This window comes from Cygnus olor, chromosome 3 (assembly GCF_009769625.2).
Source record: "Cygnus olor isolate bCygOlo1 chromosome 3, bCygOlo1.pri.v2, whole genome shotgun sequence".
Lineage (NCBI taxonomy): Eukaryota > Metazoa > Chordata > Aves > Anseriformes > Anatidae > Cygnus > Cygnus olor.
In genome coordinates, this window is record NC_049171.1 from 120,089,644 (window position 1) to 120,098,902 (window position 9,259).

Consider the following 9,259-nt stretch of genomic DNA (forward strand, 5'->3'; position numbering starts at 1 on the left):
TGCTGCTGCTTGGTCAGGGAAGACACTGGTCAGCTTGATGTGCTTGCGGCTGCCTTGTAGGGCATTAAACCTTTCTACTGGCAAAAATAGTATTTTGGAGAAAGCCAAGACGGTGGTGATGTGAACCAGCATGACAAGGTGGTCCCTCTCGCTGACCTTCCTCAGGGGGAGGGAACAAGCCTTCCCTCATGAGCCCCAGATTGCAAGTGGCTGGAAATCCAGAGGGGAGCACTGAAAGTAACACTCCAGCCCGGAGCGGCCTCGTGCCAGGAGAGAGCAACAGGAAACCATTTCTGCCGATGAGCTCAAACAGGCTTTGCCCTGAAAGTTCCTTCCAAAGAGTCATGGCTCTGGGGAAGAAACACTGAGATCTTGTCCTGGAAGTGATGATTTTTTAAAAAAACATGTTTTTTTGGGAAGAATTTAAAAAGTGTAAAGACAAAATTATATCAGTGATTTAAAAAAGAAAGAGGTTTGAGTTGCTAGATTTATCTGTGATTACTGGAAAATTTTGGATTTGAATACAAAGTCTGCTTAGCTGAGCAGTATTTCTTCTGCCTTGTGATCAGAAAGGGAACTGCTTAAAGGCAAGAGACAACACAAATTAAAAATGATGTAGCTGCTGTCTGTAAGAATACAGATCTGTCTCCTTACTTTAAAATGTTATGGGTGTTTTTGTAGCTTAAGAAAACCTTGGACTAAGCTGAGGTCAAGAAACGTTTGCATTCGTTTTGGTGCCCAGTTGTCTTTTCTGTGTCTATTCACAGGTGAATCTCCTTAACTGAAAACACAGCAACTAGACAATAATGGAGAACAGAGCCAGAAATTACCCAATGACAAAATATTTAGGAACAGATAAAAAAGAAACAAGGAGCAGCTCAAAGGAGAGCCTCATCTTAAACTTATTTTGGTCCAAATGTAATCTGCTTCACAGTCTTTCATGTTGCAGCTGTTCTCTCCTGTCATTCCTCCTGACATATGTAAGAATTTCTCCATTCTAACTCTAACGTGTCATCTAGCTGGCAGACACTGTCCGTGGTCTCTGATGTGCCTGCTTCTTGCCTTGTTCTACAGTAATGGCAGCTACAGAAGCCTCTCTGGAGCGATGCAGACTTTGTGTGCCAGATTTTGTGCTTTCTCTTGTAAACACATTTCCTCCCATGGTCCCACATGGCTCCCTGCCTGCTGATGGCTGAGACCAGGGGAAGCTTGGCCTTTGGTCTCTGCTCCTCTTGGGGGCTTCTTTAGGCCCCAGACAGAGCTGCTTGCTGGGCAAGCTGCTGCCCTGCATGGGGTTAAAAAGCAGCCAGCACAAATGCTTGTCCTCGGAAGGAGATGGGTGGCTGAAAGTTTGCACAGCCAGAAGGGCGAAGTGCTTGTGGGAATTAAGAGGGAAAAACAAACCTTTATAACTTGCTTGAATTTTGTGGCACCACTGGGATCCGTTCCTGACTTGGTCACAGTTCTGATGCGGAAAAAGTCATAAGACATGAGAAGTCCTTGTTGCAGCTGCCTGCTGGCTGCAGGGGCTTGCCCCAGCTCCTGTAGGGCAGAGGTGGGCAGTGGGGCTGGTCCAGAGGGGCCGAGCTGCCCCAGCCCGCCCAGCATTAAAACAGAGCTGGCTGCCCACCTGTGGGGAGCATTCTGGAGAGCTTCCTACAGCAGAGTTTACTCACGGGGAAGTGGGTGTTTAATTAAGAGGAAGCCATCCCTGCAGCTATGTCCCCACTTTTTGCTAAGAACTAATCTGGGAGGACATGGGCCTCTTAGTTAAGGACTCTGCAGGGAGGACACAGGGCAAGCAGCCACTGGAGCTTTTGCCCCCCTGCATTTTGCTCCCCGAAGTTCTGCCATCTTCTGCAACCCTGCTGCCTCTCCAAGTCGTTAAGGATCTTTTAACAGCATTAAGCCTGAGCTGGAAAGATCCAACCAAGTCCAACAGCAGTGCAGTCAGATGGAACCTGGGTGGAGAGCCGCCTCTGTGGGAATGCAGCTGCAGGATGCGAGTGCCAAACGGTACAGGAGGCTTCCACTGGCAGCCAGGCTCTGCGTTGATGAATATCTGCTCCAAAACGCTGTCAGGAAGGCACATGCCAAGATGTCTGTATGTTGCAGGGAAGCAGGTGCTGTCAGGAGCTCGCTCAGAGGAGAGGTGAAGCTTCGGAGCCAAGAGTGACAGCGGAGGCAGGGAGGAGGCTGTCCCCGCGGGACCAGGCGTGGCGGTGACACTGGTGGCCGGGTGTCCCAGCACCGAGTTGTGCCAGACCCGGATGCAAAAGGGGAAGCGATGCCAAAGCGCTGCATAACAGAAGACGCTCGCAGGGCAATAACTCATGTTCACATTCCTTCGGCCTTATTTGTTCGCACCGCATTGACCAAGAGGCACGTGATGTGCCGTGACGCGTGCTTTGGAGGGTCAGATTTCCGTCTGGGGCTGCAGGTGTGGAAGCCACGGCTCTGGAGGGAGTGAAGAGCCTTGTCCTGGGGCAAGCCAGGAGGCAAGAGCTCAACGTGGTCCCCTGCCCCACACACCGGTGCAGGGACATGAGGAGCACTGCTGCCTGGAGACACCAGCCACAGCCTGGGTGCCTGCAGTAGCATCCTCACATGGGAGGCGTCTGTCCTGCTGCACTGCATGGCTGAGCCTGGAGGGGCTGTCACATCCGCCTGCTGCCTGTGCATGCCCACCTGCTCAGCACGCCCACCTGTGCTGGTGGCAAAAGGAGGTTTTTCACTGCCTTGAGGAAACAGTGCTGAGCATCTTCTTCCTTCAGGAAACACCTGCTGGCAAAAGTGGGTCATCTCTCCAAACCCCAGAGCAACAGAAGCCTCCAAGGGCCTCAGGCTTAGTACAGGATTCGGGTGCTGTGTGGGGCATGTGGGCTTAACCAAACATCGCAAATCACTGCGCTAACCCTGTAAAAAGGACCCATGCATACATACCTGCACAAGTAATTCCCCTGCCTAAGCACCATTAGGAATGCTGCATTCTGAATTTATTTAGCACGTGCCTTGACAGCTTTGGGTGTATTTTTTAAAGCACTGGCTTTTGAGTCATGTTATTACATATAACTGTGTTCTTAACAAATGGACGCCTCTAGGCTTCATAGCTGTAGAGGAAATCTTGAAAAGATCCTGAGTCAAAAATGGGAAGGAAAAAGAAAAGAATCCAGGATTTATTACATTTCTTATTATTGTTTTCCTGGTTTCTGACCCTGTCTTCTATTTTCTTTGGAGCTAGCTGATGACTTTTGAACTCCTGGGGTCTGACAGTACTAGAACTGGGCTCCAGATAAAGTGCCTGACTGCTGCATTTCTGCTCAAGTAGCCTGTAAGCAGGACAAACCAAACAAAACATATATATCTATATCAATATATATTTTTTTTTTACTAGAGGCTGTGCAAGGGCATTCCTTTGTTTCCTCAGGGTTTTTTCCTGTTTGTAACACCCAACTTCTGCCCCTCTGCCTCCACACGAGAAATCCTGCAGACCTCTCATTCCACTGTGGCTGAAGCGAGTAAATCCCTTTAAAGCTCTGGAGATGCTTCATTCTGTGAGATGCTGAATGTGAGCGGATGACGCCTCTAGAGCTGAAAATTGAACTGCCACCCTCCAAAGCAAGCCAGCAAGGTGTCTCCGCAGGCTGCCACCAGAGCAGGGAGGGGGCTGCAGCCTGAAGCCCTTCCCGTGGAGTGCCCAGGCACCCGCCAGCGCTGGTGTGACCCAGGACAAGGTCCCATGGCATGAATTGGCCAGCGGGTCTTCTGGCAGAGCTCTTCACCAGCCAGGGACCTGGCTCGCTCCTCTGTGCTTGCCCATCTACACACAGATCCCCCTTGAGATGAACCTCTCTTTTCCTACATTTAAGCGTTGTGAGTCTGGATGCAAGCCCAAAAGTACATAATGTTACAAAATCTGCCAGTAACGCAGGGGAGAAGTAAGCAAATCGACTACTTTCCTCTGTTATTTTTGTTATGAATCATGGATTCATAACAGCTCACTGGAAAGCTTCAGGCCTTTTTTTTTTTTTTGGCTGGTTTGTGGCTTTGACAAACATCAGTGTCTTCTCCGTGACCCTCCCAAAGCTTGCTTCTGTCCCCGGAGCTGGAGGAGATGAGACCTGAAAGAGAGTTGCTGGTGAAGCTGATGAAAGGCGGGTTTGTTGCCTCTGTGGCTATCCAAAGGTCACCTCCTGGCCAGCTAGGGAAGGGACGTGTTGGCTCCTGGGGGCTGGATCATGGCACCTGGGCACAATGGGGCTCGGTGGATCTGGGGACGCTTCTGCAAACACAGGACTGGAGCTGTCATGAGGACACCCCTGGATGGTTTGAGGCGCTCTGCGGGATGGCTTTGTGCTGTTGGTTGCCGTGCCCCGTCTCGTGTGCTCAGCATGCGATGCAGGAGGCATTGTGGTGGGAGAAGCAGTCTGCAGAGGAACGCCTTCGCCTTAGGTCCCGTGGAGCAGCATGGTTTTCAGAGCAATATTTGGTTTGGCAGCTTCTAGATCTGTGTGATCTCCAGGATCCCTTTCCAAAACCATTTCAACTGACTTCTGGGCCGCGAGGGGCTGACCCAGCTGGAAGGATCTTTCTTTTTCGTGGCAACCAGTCTTTGAGCAGCAACGCCAATCTCTACCTCAACCTTGTATTATTTTCTTTGTGTGCCGCTGTGACATCTGGCATTTCCGTGGGAGGAAAGCACCCAAGTGAAGACCATGACTAAAGGAGAAGTTCATTGATTTTCACTTAAATTCTCCAAGAAAAGCCTGGAGCTACAGGAACGCTCTGGAGCGTCGTGTCAGAATTCTCCCTGCCTTTTTCACTGCCTCCAGGTCCTAGGTACATACTTAGCCCAGAAAGTCATATTAATGTAATGAAGGAGTTGTGCCTCTATGACAGGCCACTGGAGGGACAGGAGAAGACTTGTCCAAGGGCAGATGTATGGGGAGGCGCAGACGTGCAGTTTTTCATGGTTAGTTTATGCTGCATGGGTGTGTTTCAGGGTTCCTGAAGAAGGCAGGAGGCATTTCAGAGGCTTTCAGAATCAAGAAGGAATTATAATTGTCCTTTTCTTAGGAAATTAAGAAGACAACTACACTTAAATGTAAGTTGCTAATAAGACAACCAATGAACGTGTAAGCAGAGATGAGCAGAGCCATTTAGATGCCCATGGGTAAACTGGCAACAGCAAGAAACGGCACCCGCCCATACAGCTTGCAGCCCGCCCCTCTCTGTGCTCACTTTTTGGATGTGTTGGGTTAATTGAGGCATCGCAGCTGACAGTGGCACATATGGAATCAGTTTACACAGAGATTAAAATCAATTATTGCATGTTTTTGCAGCTCTGAAAAGGGCTCCTCTGGATCGTCTCCGTGGGTTTGGTCTGCACTAATCATTTTTATTGTCACAGCAAGAGGCGGGGGGAGAAAAATGATTCCTCTACTACTGGTGGGGATTTCTTAAAATATTAAGTTAATGCAAAAATGCCAAGCATCACAGCAGTAAAAATATGAGGCACTAATAAAATAGAGTTAATGTTTCACAGTGCATACGCTTCTCAGAGTTTCCTGCTGATTTCAAGTGACTTTGCTTTGGCCCATAAATCTAGCATTAAAGCAACAGTCAGCAATTGTGTTTAATTGTGATTAAGGTCTGAGACTCTGACAACAAGCAAACTTTCCCTTAGTCATATAACTGTGATATTGGTTGTTATCGATTATTTTATTTATCAATGTCAGGAGCTTTGCCAAGTACGCCAAGCCCTTTGTAGAAGCCCCTGATCCCATAATGGTTTTGGTTCACTGCACGTGTTGTGATTAGCCCCAGGGAAATCTGCAGGCACTGGCACAGGATGGGTCCACTTGCAACAAGTAGAAGCAAGCTGATGATGGGACAAGGAAGTGCAGAAGAAATAAGAGATATGTTTATGTTAGTCATACGGGTACCTTAATCTGTCCCTATTTTGGCATATTTTCGCATTTGGACTTCTCTTTGAGTGCATGAAGTGTGTTCTCATGACAGGTCTTGGGGTGAATAGTTACCTTCAACATCTATTTTTGCTTCCATTACTGTGATCTTTATCCATCATTTAATTTGCAGTAGGCTGAAACTTGGCGGTCCAGATGTATTTCTTTTAATCAGGCAGAAAGTTTCTTAAACAACAGTCTGAAGCGTGCCTCCTCAGACTCCTGGCTTCTAACACGCTTCTTTCGAGGATTTAAAAACAAAACAAGAAACAACAACAGCAAAACCTCCTGTTCGTTTTTCCTGCAGCAACTGCCTAATTTAATACATTCGATCCTCCCTCGGGAGGGTCATAATTCTGTATTAATTTTAAGCAGGTGCTCTGTGTGCTGCAGCCCTTTGTAACAGACATGCTAGACGATGTGCGTGGACACTGCTGCGTGCAGCCCCAGTGTGGAGCCCCCGCTTGGGCTGATGGCCCCAGACCTGTGTGCCCCTCTGGAGCCCTGGGCCCGCAGATCGTGCTCCAACGGGTGCTGCCCCATCGTGTGTCCTGGCTCGCTCACACTGTGCTTCGAGGCTCTGGGTGAAGCTGGTACACGGCCCTAAGCTACCCGAGTATGGTGGGGAGGAGCAGGGGGGATGCTGGAGCTGGTGGGGAACACCACTGTCTTTGTTTCCTTCTTTTTTTTTTTTCTTGTTCGGGACAAGAAGCCGTTTGCCAAACAGAAAATCTCCTCCTCCCTAAAAAGAATTAATTTCGGAAAGACTGAAACGTTTTGCTTTGCTGTTTCGAATCACCGTAAAATGCTCCAACGCTTCCCCTCAGGAGAGGCTTTCCCTTGGATTTTTCCCTGATGCACTTGGGTGGAATTTTCCACCCAATTCCACAGGAAAAAAGTCGAATTCGGCAAAAACCAAGGCTAGCCCCGGGAGCAGCAAGGCAGGGATGGAGCTGCCCTGTGGGGACTGGAGGACCTCAGCACCCTGTGGACCCCCAGCCCAGGAAGCTGTGAGAGCTCCCCACCCCTTTGCAGGCATCCCTATGGGGATGTGTCTCCCTCAAGGGAAAGTGCGGGGCTGTTCAGTGGTATAACAGCATTTTCTGCGTTGTTCTTTCCTAACAGTGTCTGCCATTCCATTTTGATGTTGTTTTTGTAGATGACTAAATGTGAGGCTGATGTTTTCGTGCAGCTACCTACCTTTCAGTACACATTTTCAAGTGATGAAAAAGTATTTTTCAAGCCTTGTGACTCTCTGGTTATTGCCAGCTCCCCTTCCCCTTGGTATTTCTGTGGGATACAATGTGATGGGATCCTTAGGTGGTATAGCCTGACATAACCTTGTTGAACATTTGCAGTTTCTCCAAGCACATCTTTTCCAGTCATTTTGTAAATAACTATATGTGCATCTGAAAATTACTTCATTAAAACCTTTACTAGCCTGACTCATTTGTCTGAACATAGGAACTTGTGCTTCATTTACAAAGGTAAAATTGCAGAGTTCTCAAAAGAGCTTATTTAATTTTTTTAAAGAATGTATTCAGCAAAGATCTTCCTGTAATAAGTTTGTTTCTTTTTTTCCCCGGTAAGTTTGTATTTCATTTTGTTTCATGATAAAATGGTTTAGGAATCTCAATCAGGCCGTTTCACAGCCCTTTCCACATCCTTCAGCTGCCCTGGCATATTAATGAATTTAGAGGAAATTGCTAAAGCCTGAGCTTTGTGCGCTATTGCTCTAAATTGGTTATGTTTTTGTTCTATTTGCTACTAGTGGAAGAAATAGAAATACCAAATCCTGAGCAGGCTGCAGTTTTGAAGCATACCAGCAAGGTGGAAAGGTGTTTAGCTTTCCAGTGCAATGCCAAACTCCGTTCCTTTCCCTTCCATTGCATTTGCAGAGGGTGAAACCGGGGTGCTTTAAAGCAGCAAGAGATAAAACGTGGTGAATGTCTTTGGAAAAATTCCTGTGTGTCTTGTTTTGGTCACAGATGCTCTGTTAGCTGCATCCAAATAGGAGACCTGGGGAAACATGCACCAAGCTGTGGCTGCATTGGACACTTACCATGGTCCAAAGAGGAAGCAGAATTCAGTGGAATTCCCCAGGGGATGCTCCCTGGGGTGCGGGTGGGAGCATCCCTGGCCTGCCCCTGCGGGGATGAGCTTGTCCCGGGGAAGAGTCCAGCTAGGGGAGAAGGGAGGGGTGTCCCCTGCTCGATGAAGCACAAGGCAGCCAGAAAATAGTGGGGAAAATTCTCATTAGGATGCGGAAGGAATGAAAAGAAGTGTTCTGAGCACACAGCAACTTTATCTGGGGAGCCGTTTGTGTGAAGTCTCAGCTCGTGCTGGAATGGGGGTTGCAGACCTGGACAGGGCTCAGAGAAGAGAGTTGAAAATGATCAGAGAGCTCAAAAAACGTTCATCTGCGGAGGGCATGAAAGGCTTGGCTTCACTGGCTGGTAAAGGGAGAGGGACTGTAAGGTGAAAGCAGAATGGAAACGACTGGTCAGGAGGAAGCGTTTTTCAAATACTCGCCTCTCTGATAGGGGAAGGGCAAACGGGCCCTCCAGGGAAACCGAAGTGTGGGGGATTCCCACAGAATGAAGCAAACTGTTAGAAATGTGTGATTTAGCATAAGGGTTTATGGCCAGGCTGGTGCTGGGCGTGTAACAGGGAAGGTGATGGTACCCAGATCCTCGGTATTGGAGCAAAGACCTTGCCATTCCTGGAAGGGATATTAATTACACCTCCTGCTCAAACCTTAGGCATTGCTTGAAGTACTGGAGGTCAGGGTGAGCCCCTTGATGGGCTGGGTCTACTCTTTTTCCAGCATACCTGTGTTTCCTGCAAAGTATCAAAGTATCATAGGGCATTCCTCAGTGGATACCATTCCTTAGTGTTAGGTCTCTTCTCTTCTCTTCTCTTCTCTTCTCTTCTCTTCTTCTCTTCTCTTCTCTTCTCTTCTCTTCTCTTCTCTTCTCTTCTCTTCTCTTCTCTTCTCTTCTCTCTCTTTTTCATTTAAAACTACGCTATTTTCACTATTCTAGGTACGTTATGATAGCAGTACTTTCCATCTGCCATGTGAGGGTTTCCATCAAATGCACAGAGACGCTGAGGAATACACATGTGCTCCCAGCATCAGATCCATCTGCGTGGTGCTGTTTGCTTTATCAGCAGCATCCTTTCACCTCTGTCATTGCAGCCTTGCCCCCCATCCCTACCCCACTTCTTGCTGCGTGGAACACAAATATGTTGGCTGGAAAGCAGGAAGGAATGAAGCCCATGAGTGAGTGCCC

At 48.2% G+C, this 9,259-nt stretch overlaps 1 long non-coding RNA gene across 1 annotated transcript in view; it reads left to right on the forward strand.

Moving 5' to 3' along the window:
* LOC121067951 overlaps positions 1–8,837 on the forward strand; it is a 29,135-nt gene extending 20,298 nt beyond the window's left edge. Inside the window, exon 3 of the long non-coding RNA XR_005818523.1 lies at positions 768–8,837. This is a non-coding gene — a long non-coding RNA (uncharacterized LOC121067951). The remainder of the gene's footprint in view (positions 1–767) is intronic.
* Positions 8,838–9,259: the final 422 nt, after the last annotated feature.